This window comes from Ceratotherium simum, chromosome 15, assembly GCF_057802395.1.
Source record: "Ceratotherium simum simum isolate JZ-2026a chromosome 15, ASM5780239v1, whole genome shotgun sequence".
Lineage (NCBI taxonomy): Eukaryota > Metazoa > Chordata > Mammalia > Perissodactyla > Rhinocerotidae > Ceratotherium > Ceratotherium simum.
This window is the reverse complement of record NC_141914.1, coordinates 28,328,882-28,342,789: the sequence shown is the minus strand read 5'-3', so window position 1 is coordinate 28,342,789 and position 13,908 is coordinate 28,328,882.

Sequence of the window (13,908 nt, the reverse complement as noted above, 5' to 3'; positions counted from 1 at the left end):
AACTTTTGAAGCCCTTGCTCTTTTCTTCACATTTCCACTTCCATCAGCGGCTACAGAACTTTTTAAAAGTCAGGCTTCTTCCCTCCCACCCCAACCTCAGGCTTCTTCTGAGACTGAGAAGGACCCCCAAAGTGTCGGGAAGAAGTTGCATTGAAATACATCCTGCTCCAGTCCCGGTGGCCTAATGGTTAAGTTCAACATGCTCTGCTTCTGCGGCACAGGTTCGGTTCCTGGGCACGGACATACACCACTCGTCTGTCAGTGGCCATGCTACGGTGGTGGCTCACAAACAAAACAAAGAGGAAGATTGGCAGCAGATGTTAGCTCAGGGCAGATCTTCCTCAGAAGAAGAAAAAAAAAATCATCCTCTTTGCCTCTCCTATTAGGCAAATTTACATTTTTTCTTCTGTGGTAAAGTATACAAAAGATAAAAATTTAACCAGTTTTAAATGTAGAGTTCTGTGGCAATGAGTACATTCACATTGTTCTGCAGCCATCACCACCATCCGTCTCCAGACCTTCCCCAGAAACTCTGTACTCATTAAACACTAACTCCCCATTCTCCCTCCCCCCCGGCCCCTGGCAACCACCATTCTACTTTTTGTCTCTATGAATTTGACTACACTAAAAACCTCATATAAATGGAATCATACGGTAATTGTCCTTTTGTGACTGGCTTATTTTACTTAGCATTATGTCTTCAAGGTTCATCCATATTGTAGTATATTGCAGAATTTCCTTCCATTTTAAGGCTGAGTAATATTTCATGGTATGTATATACCACATTTTGCCTATCCATTCATCTGTCAGTGGACACTTGGGTTGTTTCCATGTTTCAGCTATTATGAATAATGCTGCTATAAACACGGATGTATAAATATCTCTTTGAGACCCTGCTTTCAATTCTTTTGTAAATATACCTAGAAATGGAATTGCTGGATCATATGGTAATTCTATGTTTAATTTTTTGAGGAACCTCCATACTGTTTTCCACAATGACCACAACATTTTACATTCCCACCAGCAGGGCATGAGTGTTCCAATTTCTCCACATCTTCACCAACACTTCTTTTCTTTTTCTTTTTTGTAATAACCATCATAATGGGTGTGAAGTGGTATCTCATTGTGGTTTTGATTTGCATTTCCCTAATGATTAGTGATACTGAGCATCTTTTCATAAGCTTACTGGCCATTTATACATCTTCTTTGGAGAAATGTCTATTCAAGTCCTTAGGTAACTTCACATTTTTAAAAAACTCTTCTTCTTGATGGTCTGAAGGTTATTATTTGGGACCATTTCTCGCTGAGATTTCTTGTGGCCCATCCCAGGGCTGAACCTGTTTGCAACCCAGACATTCCTGTGGGAACAGGAGGTGAGGGAGGAGAAGGAGCCACAAGGAGAAGTCTCGCCCACCTTGGAACCTGGCCTAGAGAACTTTGCTCTCAGGATTTAACCTACTGCTGGAGAAACCCAGAAGCTCAAGCTGAGCTGGAACTAGTTTCTGCTAGTTGTCCAGTTCAGTATGTGCGGCTCCCCCAAGATGGAGAGATGCGAGTTTTGAGAGGGCTTTCCCTGGGCTGGGAAGCTGCTGACCCAGCACCTGGGGCTGGGAATGGGCAGTGCCCATCTCCAGAGCTGCCTTCAGGACTCCGGTCACTTGCAATTTTCCAGGGAGAACTTGCTGTCCACAGGCCACATGACTGACAGCTAGAGTCATTTAGCATACACACAAATCTTTCTGCTGATAGGAAAGACTGCAATCAGGTTCGTATCTGGAAGATAGAGGGCTGAGTTTATCATCCACCTCGGTTCAGAGTTTATCATCATCAGCCCATACGTCCCTTCTCCTGTTTTATTTATTTGTCGTCCTACTTTATCCCTGGTCTCAATTCCTGTCCCTGCCCTTCCCCCACTCCACCATAGGCATCTGTTCTAATGTGTTCAATGTGTATCCTTGCATTTTTGTAAAGTATGTGTGTTTTCATGTGCATGTGTCTTTTTCGTGTGTGTGTGAGGAAGATTAGTCCTGAGCTAACATCCATTGCCAATCCTCCTCTTTTTGCTGAGGAAGATTGGCCCTGGGCTAACATCTGTGCCTGTCTTCCTCTATTTTATACAGGATGCTGCCACAGCATGGCTTGACAAGCAGTGCGTCAGTCCACGCCCAGGATCCGAACCTGCGAACCCCAGGCCGCCGAAGCGGAGCATGCAAACTTAACTGCTACGCCACTGGGCTGGCCCCTTGTGCATGTGTCTTTAACTAACATACATCGTCCTGTGCTAGTAAATCTCATTCTCCTTCTCACTTTATCTTTCACTTAATGCTGTGTTTTAAAAACCAGTCCATATTCCCTCCTGTGTTTCTAATTCATAGAGGATTCCACCCTGTCTTTCACCTCCACTCTTAAGATTATTAACTGTCAATCAAATCATCTATATCTTTGTTTTGCTTTTTTCTTGGAACTATCTCTTCCTGAGGAGGTGGCTTCATTAAAATCTCCAACTACAATTGTTGAGCTGTTTCTTCCTGCAGTTCTGTCCATTGCTGCTTTATGTATTTTAAGACTATTGTTAGATGTATATGTTTTTACCATTTTACCATATGTTATATCCCTCTTTGACAGTATGATGGTTTTTACCTTGAATTATATTTTGCTAGATATGAATATTGCTCCTCTGACTTTCTGTGTTTTATATTTACCTCATATATCTTTCTGTGTCTTTTCAATTTTTCTCTATCATTTTGTTTTAAGTGTGTCCCTTGCAGTCTAGGTATCAACACTAGGAGTTTCTGTCTAGATATCTACTGCCTTTATGTACATTACTATTAGTGGTATTTTATTTATAATTATTTTTAATACTCTTATATTAGGACATATTTCTACCTGATTTTATATATTCTATTTACCACACATTTTATTGTTTTTCTTTTCCTTTCCTGACTTCAATTAAATAGTCCAATTTTCTGCTGATTTGAAAGTATTTTTTACAACCATGCAAAATACACATCTGTGAATGACTGAATAAATAAATGGGAGGAAAGGGACAAATCTTCCTTACGGGAGAATTTCATATAATAAATGAAGAAGGAATGAGTGAAATAAAAAATATCATTAGACTCCTACAGTAATAATTCCTGCAGGTAAGATCCACAAATAAATGCTAAAATCAGTGAGCAAAACTCTACGGAGAAGCAGGATATTTGCATAGACTCAAAGTATTTCCTCTAAAATATGGTTAATTGCTGCACTGGTTTTAACATATGTCCACAAATTCTTCGATACTCTTCCCTTCGGGGTAAGGAGGTTAACCACTCTTCCCTGGAGGGTGGGCTGGACTCGGTGACTGGCTTCTCACAAATAGAACACGGAAAGAGAAAAACAGTAACTTTACAGTGGAGAGGCCTGGTAGACACCACCTTGCCAAATGAACAAGAGTAACGTTACCAGTAATAAATCACGCTGATATCAGTGATCTCATCATCCGTTGATACCAATATGATGTGATGAGGAGGGCACTCCACCTCTGTGGTATTCTTCCCCCAAATCCATAACCCCAGTCTAATCATGGGAAGATATCAGACAAACCCAAATTGAGAGAAATTCTATGAAATACCTGACCAATATGCTTCAAAAGTCAAGGTCATGAAAAACAAGGAAAGACTGAGATACAACCACAGATTGCAGGAATCTTAGATGATGACTAAGTCCACCACAGTATCCTGATGGGATCCTGGAAGAGAAAGTGGGCATCAGTGGAAAAACCAGTGAAATCTGGACCAAGTCTGCAGTTTAGTTAATAGTGTTATACCAATGTTAAATTCTTAGTTTTGGTAAATATACCACAGTTATATAAGATGTTAACATGAAGGGAAGCTGTGCTACCTGTACTATCTTTACAATTCTGCAAATCTAAAATTATTTCTGAATAAAAGTTAAAAAAATACAGCTATATATGAACAGTTTAAAGAAATAATAAAGCAATCACAGAGATGAGAAATAGTAAAGCAACAAGAGAGTATCAAGAATTAACAGACAGATTAAAAAAATTTTTTTTGAAATGAAAAATATAATTCTTAAAATAAAATACCAATTAGGCACAAAGAGAGAATTAGGGAATTGGGAGTTAATAAACTGAGAGACAGAGGGAAAACATAAAGGAAGCACAAATTAAGAGACATGAAGTTTAGAATAAAAAGCTCTAATATAAATATATGTCTATAATTAAATCCTCAAAAATGGAGAATAGAGAGAATGAAGGAAAAGAAGGATTTAAAGAGATAATGGGTGTGAAATTTTTAGAACTAGTGGAAAACATGATATCAGAGGTCTAGGAACAAAAATGCATACCTAGCAGGACAAAAAAAAATAAATCCATACCTAGACACAGCTCAGTAAAACTGAAGACATAAAAGACAAAGATCATACGGACATCCAGAGAGAATGGACAGACCACCTACAAAGAATCCACAACTAGAAAGACAGTGGGTTTCTTGACAGCAACAGCAGAATTCAGAAGATAGAGAGTTTACCATCAAGAAAGCTGCTCTATAGAGGGGAAAATGATCACAGAAGAGCGGTTTAAGATATAATATAAAAAAGGGAATACTGAGTAAGTGGAAATAATGTATATAAACTGAACAAACACTGTCTTTAAAAACAATAATACAGGGCCAGCCCGGTGGTGTAGTGGTTAAGTTCGCATGCTCTGCTTCGGAAGCCGGAGGTTCATGGGTTCGGATCCTGGGCGAGGAAATACACACCGCTCATCAAGCCATTCTGTGGCAGCATCCCACGTACAAAATAGAGGAGGATGGGCAGAGATGTTAGCTCAGCAACAATCTTTCTCAAGCAAAAAAAAAGGGGGAAGATTGGCAACAGATGTTAGCTCAGGGCCAATCTTCCTCACCAAAAACAAAAACAAAAATAATAATAATAATAATAATACAGTTGTGCACGACATAACATTTCAGTCAGCAACGGACCACATATATGACGGGTGGTCTCATAGGATTAGTACCATATAGCCTAGGTGTGTAGTAGGCTATACTATCTAGGTTTGTGTAAGTATATGTTGTTCACACAATGATGAAATCGCCTAACTATGCATTTCTCAGAATGTATCCCTATATTTAAGTGATGCTTGACTGTAGTAACTTTTATAGATATTATCAAGTTGCACTCCTCAGATGTTGTACCAGTTTACTTAGCCACTGGCAACATGAGAAAATACCTATTTCTCCATCTCTCTGATAACCTATTATCAGACTGTATGATTTTTACTAAACAAATAGTTTAAAATGGTATCTCAGTGAGATTAATTTACATTTCTATTAGTATGAATCTGTTGATATGTTATAGTCATTCTTTCCTAATTTTTTTTTTGTGTGTGTGTGAGGAAGATTAGCCCTGAGCTAATATCTGTTGCCAATCCTCCTCTTTTTGCTGAAGAAGATTGGCCCTGGGCTAACATCCATGCCCATCTTCCTCTACTTTATATGTGGGATGCCTGCCACAGCATGGCTTGATAAGTGGTGCATATGTCTGCACCTGGGATCTGAACCTGTGAACCCCGGGCCACTAAAGTGACGCACATGAACTTAATCGCTATGCCACCGGACCAGCCTCTAATTTTTTTTTTTTTTTTACAGGGAAAGATTTGCCCTGAACTAACGTCTGTTGCCAATCTTCCTTTTTTTTTTTTTCCTTCCCAAAGCCCCAGTACATGGTTGTGTATTGTAGTTGTAAGTCGTTCTAGTTCTTCTATTGAGCCGCTGCCACAGCATGGCAACTGACAGATGGGGTGGTGTGGTTCTGCAACTGGGAAGTGAACCGGGACTGCTGAAGCAGCAAGTGCTGAATTTTAACCACTAGGTCATCAGGGCTGGCTCCTTTCCTAATTTTTTGACTTTGCCTTTGATTATGGTGTCTTTTCTGTAATGAATTTGTTTACTTCCATGTAGTACCTTTTCTCCTTTTCTTTGAAGGCTGCTGGGTGTTGTGCCATCCTTAGAAGTGCTTTCCCATCTCCAAAATTATTTTCTAATTCTTCCACTGCTTCTTCAGTATTTCGTGGTTTCATTGTTTTAACATCTACATATTTGGCCCATCTCAGAATTATTTTGCTGTGAAGTATGAGACATTGATATAACTTTTTTTTTTCAGGTGACTACCTTGTTTTTACCAAGTTTTATATTGAATCGTTTTCCTCCACTGATTTGGAATTTCTACTTCATCATATCCTAAGTTCCCTTGTACTTGAATCTATTCCTGTACTTTCTATTCTGTTCCATTGATCTATCTATTCCTGTGCTAGTACTGCACTGATTTAATCATTATAGCTCTCTAAGATAAGACTCTTTAATCTCTGGTAAAGCTGGTCCCCTCTCATTTTTTCTGCATATTCTTACTTGTTTGGTTAGCAAAAAAAAAAAAAAAGATCCTGTTGGTATTTTTATTGGACTCATGAAATTTATAAAACCTAGAGTAGATGGACTTTCTAAAAATGTGGTATGTCTTTCCATTCATTCAGATCATCTTTTGTATCCCTCAGTAGAATTTTAAAGTTTTATTCATAAATATAAATCTCATTAAGTATATTCCTAGTAATTTCATTTTATGGCTGTTATTGAGTTTTATTTGTTGTTATTTTGTTATGGTAAATAGATTATTTTCTTCTAACTAGTTGTTGTTTGTAAATGTGAAATTGTACGGTTTCTGAATAATAATTTTAAATGAGACATCTTACTGAATTATTTTACTGGTTGTAGTACTTTCTTTTTTTTTCTTTTTCTTTTTTTTCTTGTTAGGAAGATCAGCCCTCAGCTAACCTCCAATCCCAATCCTCCACTTTTTGCTGAGGAAGACTGGCCCTGGGCTAACATCCGTGCCCACCTTCCTCAACTTTATATGGGACGCCGCCACAGCATGGCTTGACAAGCAGTACGTAGGTGTGCGCCCAGGATCCGAACCTGTGAGCACTTGGGCCGCCAAAGCGGAGCACGCGCACTTAACCGCTATGCCACTGGGCTGGCCCTGTAGTACTTTCTTTTTAATGAATAGATTTTTTAGAGCAGTTTTAGGTTCACAGCCAAATTGAATGGAAAGTATAGAGTCCCCACATACCCCCTGCTCCTCCCCACCCCCCCAACAGCCTCCCTCACCATCAATATCCTACATCAGAGTGCTACATTTATTACAAGCAATGAACCAACATTGATATATTATCAACCAAGACCCATAGTTTACATTAGGGTTCACTCTTTGTGTTGTACATTCTATGGGTTTGGACAAATGTATAATGACATGTATCTGTCATTACAGTATCATATAGAATAGTTTCCCTGCCCTAAAAATCCTGTGCTCTACCTATTCATCCCTCTCTCCCCGTGAATCCCTGGCAACCACGGATCTTTTTACTGTCTCTATAGTTTTGCCTTTTCCAGAACGATATACAGTTGGAATCATACAGTATGTAGCCTTTTCAGATTGGCTTCTTTCACCTACAATATGTATTTAAGCTTCCTCTGTGTCTTTCCGTGGTTTGATAGCTCATTTCTTTTTAGTACTCAACGATATTCCCTTGTCTGGATGTACCACAGTTTGTTTATCCATTCACCTACTGAAGGACATCTTGGTTGCTGTCAAGTTTTGGCAGTTAGAATAAAGCTGCTATAAACATCTGTGTGCAGGTTTTTGTGTGGACGTATATTTCAACTCATTTGGTTAAATACCAAGGAGCACAATTGCTAGATTGTATGGTAAGAATATGGTTAGTTTTGTAAGGAACCACCAAACTGTCTTCCAAAGTGGCTGTACCATTTTGCATCCCCACCAGCAGTGAATGAGAATTCCTGTTGCTCCACATCCTCACCAGCATTCGATATTTAATATGTTTTGAGTCAAATCTTTTCGGTTTTCCAGGTATAAAATTATGCTGTCTAGAAATAATAATAATCTTTCCTCCTTCTTTCTGATCTCTATACCTCTATGTTCTACTCTTGTCAAATCACATTGGCTATTACATTCATAAAATGTTAAATAATAGCTGTGAAAATGAATACTTCTCTCTTGTTCCAACTTTGAGTTGGGGAGAGCTTCTGTGTGTCCCCATTAAGCACGATGCTGCCTTTGATAGTGAGATGAATTTTTTCATGTAAAGGAAGTATATGACTATTTCTATTTTATTAAGAGTGTTAACCAAGATTAAACTGTTGAATTTTTCAGCCTTTGGAGGTAATCGTATGATTTTTATCTATTAAAATGATGAATTATATTGATAGATTGTCTAATGTTAAACCATTTTTATATTTCTGGAAGATAGCTATTTTTTAAAATCCCCTGGAATTCTTCATACAGACAAAATTTTTTCTGAACCCTGGTCTCTGAAAAAAAAATTAAATGTACAAATATGCAAAAGCTACACATCTGGTGCTCCTGTTCCTTCAACAGATCCAAGTTCATCTGTATGTGAAAAACCCGGGCGCCTTTGGCTGGAGAGACACAGAGAAACGGTCCAAAGGAACTGCCGCCAACAATACAAATACGGAGCCGTTGCTTAACTTCAGGTCAGACAAGGTGGGCTCTTTGTCCGAGGGCTGGCCCCAGGCCAGGGGAGTGATGGGGCCTGGAGCCCCACCCAGCCAAGGTGAGTCACTCCCAACTCTTAGGGTCACCAGTCAATTCTGTTAATGATCTGAGATCTTTCTGTTTCTCAACTTCTTTTACAACGCTGGGGGCCCCAAGACAGCACCCCTCGTGAGCGAGTGAGGGAACAGGAAGCAAAGAACAGGGGTCACGTTCACCTGGCCCTGGTGTGTCTTTTGAGTTTCTTGGGAAACGGCTTCTTGGGCTCAGCAAGGAAATTTGTACTCATGTAAAATGGGAGACTTCTGCTTCTAGAAATCAGATTCCTGTGATCACCAGCCTACTGCTTCTCTGCGTCTCTGGCTCTGTCCTTAACTCTGATGCTGTCCTTCTAGCTCTCTCCTCCCAGCTAGGATGGGCCCTTGGCCCTAAGTCTCTGGTGGTAAGTCCTGGCTGGCTCCTGGGTGTGCTGTAGTAGGCTCAGGCCATCGCATAATAGACACAGCCCAGGCTTCCTAAAGGCTCCGTCTGGTGAGGCCCTGGAATAGGTCAGGGTTTGCTGAGACAAAGCCAAAAGGAAACAGCCCAGGGCAGATGGCACTGCAAAATTTAGGTAGAACCACATGAAACTGCCGATAATCGGCTAGTTTTGACCTGCAAAAAAACTGCACTATTACATCGTCCAAACACAAAAGCTGCCTTTGAGACCAAAATAGTCACAGAACCAAATCTGCGGCGCCACCCAGTGGTCAGAGCAAATAAACAGCTTGTTTCGTTAATCAGACGGTGGCAGGTAACAGAATAACATCTCAGGAGCTCCCACCAGTAACAGAATAACATGTTCAGGAGCTCCCACCACACGCTGGGATGAGGAGCTTTACCCAAGCGATCATTTAATGCTGTTGTGGTTTATGGTAATAATTACTTATTTTCATATACTACAAACTGCTCTTCTGAGGTAGGCAGGTACGTATTATTATCCCCATATTAGAGGTGAGAAAAATGAGGCTCAGAAGATTTAAGTGAGCGATGCAAGATCACACAGCAGAGGGAGGCAGATCCGGGTTTGAGCTCAGAGTCTGACTCAGAGCCACGCTCTTTACCTTCAGCTATTTCCCTTCCTGCATCAGCGAGAAGAGAGGCCCCCAAGCTGGAGATCCAGACCCTCAGAGGCCCCAGCCAAGGTCTGTCCCCAAGCCAGGGACAGACACCCTATGTCTGAGCACTTCATGTTGTACAGGAGCAGCTGAGGTTAGAGGAACCATTAAGGTAGGCCATTAAATTAATAGTTTTTAAAAACCGTATTAAAAGAAGTTCATTAAAATAAAAAAGAAAACCATATGCTAAAAAGAACTTCGATCAAGTAATTGTCAGCTTAGTCGAGTTCACTATGGAAAATTTTCTGTCCAAAAATTAATCAGCATTTATGTAATTCGGATTAAATGTTTTAATTCAAATCTTCCTTGGGGGTAGAAGTGTCCTTTGAATCACACGGCGAATCCAAATGGCAAGGTCCACATATTCCGTCTCATGTGCCGCTGTTGCTCCCCCCCATCCTCTGAGACACGGGGGCTGAGAGAAGAACCTGCTTTGTTAGGCAGGCCGAGGATGCCCCCCACTGGTGAAGGCTCCCTAGCTGGGTGCGGCAAGTCAGGAGGCCACCACAGTGGCCAGTCTCTGCAGATGTCCCCTGAGCTGACCATGGGACACTGTCAGAGCCACTCTGCCCTGAGAGGGCCGGGACTAGTTCAGGTGACTTACCTCCAAGATGTTAGAGCTGTGTGGCTTTCTAGAGATCACAGATGGGGAAGCTGGAGCACAGAGAGAGGAATCAGCCTCCTCAGGGTCACACCTCTAGCTGGTGGCAGAGCCAGGTCATTCTCCGGGCACTGACTTCCCATCGCAGCTCCTTCTAGCCCCTCAGTGAGATGGGAAACACTGCTGCCACAACCGACCTGTAACTTCTGAGTTAGGCTCAGGACCTCAGACATTCCTGAGCCTGTACGACCTGAGAATTGTCCATTCCATGTGGGCTGAGAGCAGAGACAGGAGGAAATGCAAATGGTTCCAGAAGAGGCTCTGCACCTGTCTTCCAGTTTCCTACAGAGTCTAGTCCTGATTACAGATGGTGACAATGAGGAGGAGGAAGACGAAGGGTAGGGGAGGACAAAGGAAGAGGAGAGGGCCTTGAGGACAGGAAGAAGGGAGGCTGGGCCCCGACCCAGAGAAGAGAAGGCCTCATGGTTACTTGATTACATCTTCAGGCGTAGGAAAGGATCTCATATCAGGCTCCTGTTTCTCATTTAAGATTTGAGGATCTATCCGAACCTTTTAAACTGAGCATGTATATTACTTTGATTAAAAATGTCAATTAAAGCAGGAAAGACTTTAATTAGACACAAGAAACTGAAGGATGACAAGACATTGCCCTGGCAGCTAGAGAGGTGAAGATCCCTAGGGGGCAGGGGCCCTGAGGGAGGGGCAGATGGCACCTGCCAGCTGGGTCAGCGTGGGGAAAATGAGCCCTTATCTTTTCTCGCAGTCTTCTCATGGATCTACTCTGTCTTCACAGTGGTTCTTAGCCTTTGTAGGCTCATGGGCCCTTCTGAAATTAGAAACCCTTATTCACCCCAGGAAGAATAACACACATATATGCACACACAAAAAAATTATCCATAGAATTTCCTCGGTTCACAGATCTCAGGTTAAGAACCCCTGTTCCATGTGCTGATGGCCAACCAGACTGTTTTTCCAGTCCAGATCTTTTTTCTGAGCTTCAACCCACACATTCAACTTCATTCTGCAAACTTTCGTAGAAATCTCCCAAGTGTCAGGTAGCCAAAACCAAACTTAAAATCTTCCTTCTAAATCTGCTCCACCTCCCATAGTCCCTATCTAGGCACTGGAACTGTCATTCACCCGGTTGCCCGAGTCCAAGACCTGCCATCAACCTCGATCAGTGGTCCTCAACACTGGCTGCACCTCAGAATCCATGGTGGAGGTGTTAGGTGTTTAAAACACAGAGGCCTGGACCTCACCTCTGACCTCCTTAATCAGGGCCGCTGGGAGTGGGGTCCAGCCTGGTGAGTCTGAGGGGTGGCTGAGAACCACTATCCCGTGCAGAACATCTTTCTCCCAGCCTCACTCCAGTCACCATGTCCTCTGGCTTCTGCCTACTGAATTCATTTATTCTGAACAGGTAATTCTTAAACATGATACAAAAGTCAAAGGCTAAAAATGGATAATCAGAGGAGAGTTCCCTTCCCACCGTCATCTCTCAGTTACACTATTTCGACAGCCTCCTTACTGGTCTGCCTGCCTTCATTCTGACCTCCTCCAATCCTTCCTCTGCCGCCAGAGTAAATGTTCTGAAAAGCAAATCTGACTATGTCATTCCTTCCTAAAGTGATCCAGTGGCCCCTCATCACTCCCAGGGTAAAGTATACACTCCTTAGCAAGACACACAAAGCTCTACTCCACTCCAATCTGGCTCTTGCCTACTTCTAGTCCTAGGCCTCCTCACCCCCCCCACCACCCACACAATTTAATCCACAAAAACACTGCAATTCACTAAACTACTAACAGGTCCTCTACCTGGATTCCTTCATCACCCCTCTGAGAAGCCTTCCTGGACCATCCTTTGTTGGATTAGGTGTCCCTTCTTTCTGTGCCCAGAGCCCCTCCGGCTTTTCTTTAGCACTAGACTAACTACAGTTGATTTGTGTGTGTGTGTGTGCGCGCGCGTGCGTGCGTATGTGAGGAAGACTGGCTCTGAGCTAACTTCCATTGCCAATCCTTCTCTTTTTGCTGAGGAAGATTAGCTCTGATCTAACATCTGTGCCCATCTACCTCCATTTTGCATATGGGATGCCACCACAGCATGGCTTGATGAGTGGTGCGTGTGTCCGCACCTGGGATCCAAACCCATGAACCCCGGGCTGCTGAAATGGAGTGCGTGAACCTAACCACTATGCCACCAGGCGGGCCCCATAACCACAGTTGATTTTTCACAAAGGTATCAAGGTAATTCAAAGTGGAAAAGATAGTCTTTTCAACAAATGGTGCTGGAAAACTAAGTATCCATATGAGGGAAAAAATTAACCTTGATCCTTACCTCACACCATACATAAAAATTAATTTGAATGTATCATAGACCTAAACAAAAAGCTAAAACTATACAATTCTAGGAGAAAATCTTTATGACCTCCCCACTGTGAGGTCAAAGATTTCATGCAAAAAGCAGGAACCATTAAGGAAAAATTTTCATAAGCTGGACATGGTCACAAATGGAAACTTTGAAAGAAGAAAATGAAAAGACAAACACCAGACTACAATGTACTTTCATGCATTGCTGGTGGTAATGAAAAATAGTATAACCACTTTGAAAAACAATTTGACAGCTTCCTATAAAGTTAAAAATACTCACCATACAACCAAGCCATCCCACCCACTTCTAGATATTTTACCCAAGAGAAATGGAAACAGATGTCCACACAAAGACTTTTATAGGAACGTTCAAGGCAGTTTTATTCACAATATCTCAAAACAAGAAACAACTCAGATGTCAAACAACCCAAATGTCCTCCTTTGGGGTCCTGAGAGGATGCCCCCCCACCAGCCCAACTGGGCCACCCCTCAGGCCCCCCACCAATGTCCAAATGGATAAACAGCTTATGGTATATGCATACAGTGGAATACTACTCACCAACCATAAGGAGGGAACTACTGATACACACAACCACTTGAATGACTCTCAGAAGCATTGTGCTAAGTGAATGAAACCAGGCACAAAAGACCACATTCTGTATGGTTCTATATATATGAAATTCTAGGAAAGACAAAGTACAGTGATAGAAATCAGATGAGTGGTCGTCTGAGGCCAGGGAGAAGGGGGATGAAGGATTGACTGCAAAGGGGCAGAAGGGAATTTTGGGGGGTAATGGAAACGTGCTATATCTTGAACTGGGGCAACAGTTAGCCCGGTGCTTTCATTTGTCAAAATTTCGTCTGTCTTAGAACTGTATACAGTACTTAAAATTTCTGGTATTTACTGTAGGTAAATAATATCTCAAGGTAGTTTTGTAAAATGTGAGGGCTTCTGTGAAGCATGAAGGAGAACACACGTGAAGGGATTCTGCTCAGGGTCTTCCAAAAAACATTTGATCTGGAAGGGAGGGAGGGAGGCTCTCCTCTACTCCGTCAGCCTCACCGAAAAGGCTTGGTGCAACATTTCGCCGCCAGGGGGCAGTGTCGTAGCTGCCGGCCAGCCCCCAGGCTCCGGCCACAGCCTCCGGGCCTGGGCAGGGACCCTGCGGGACCCGA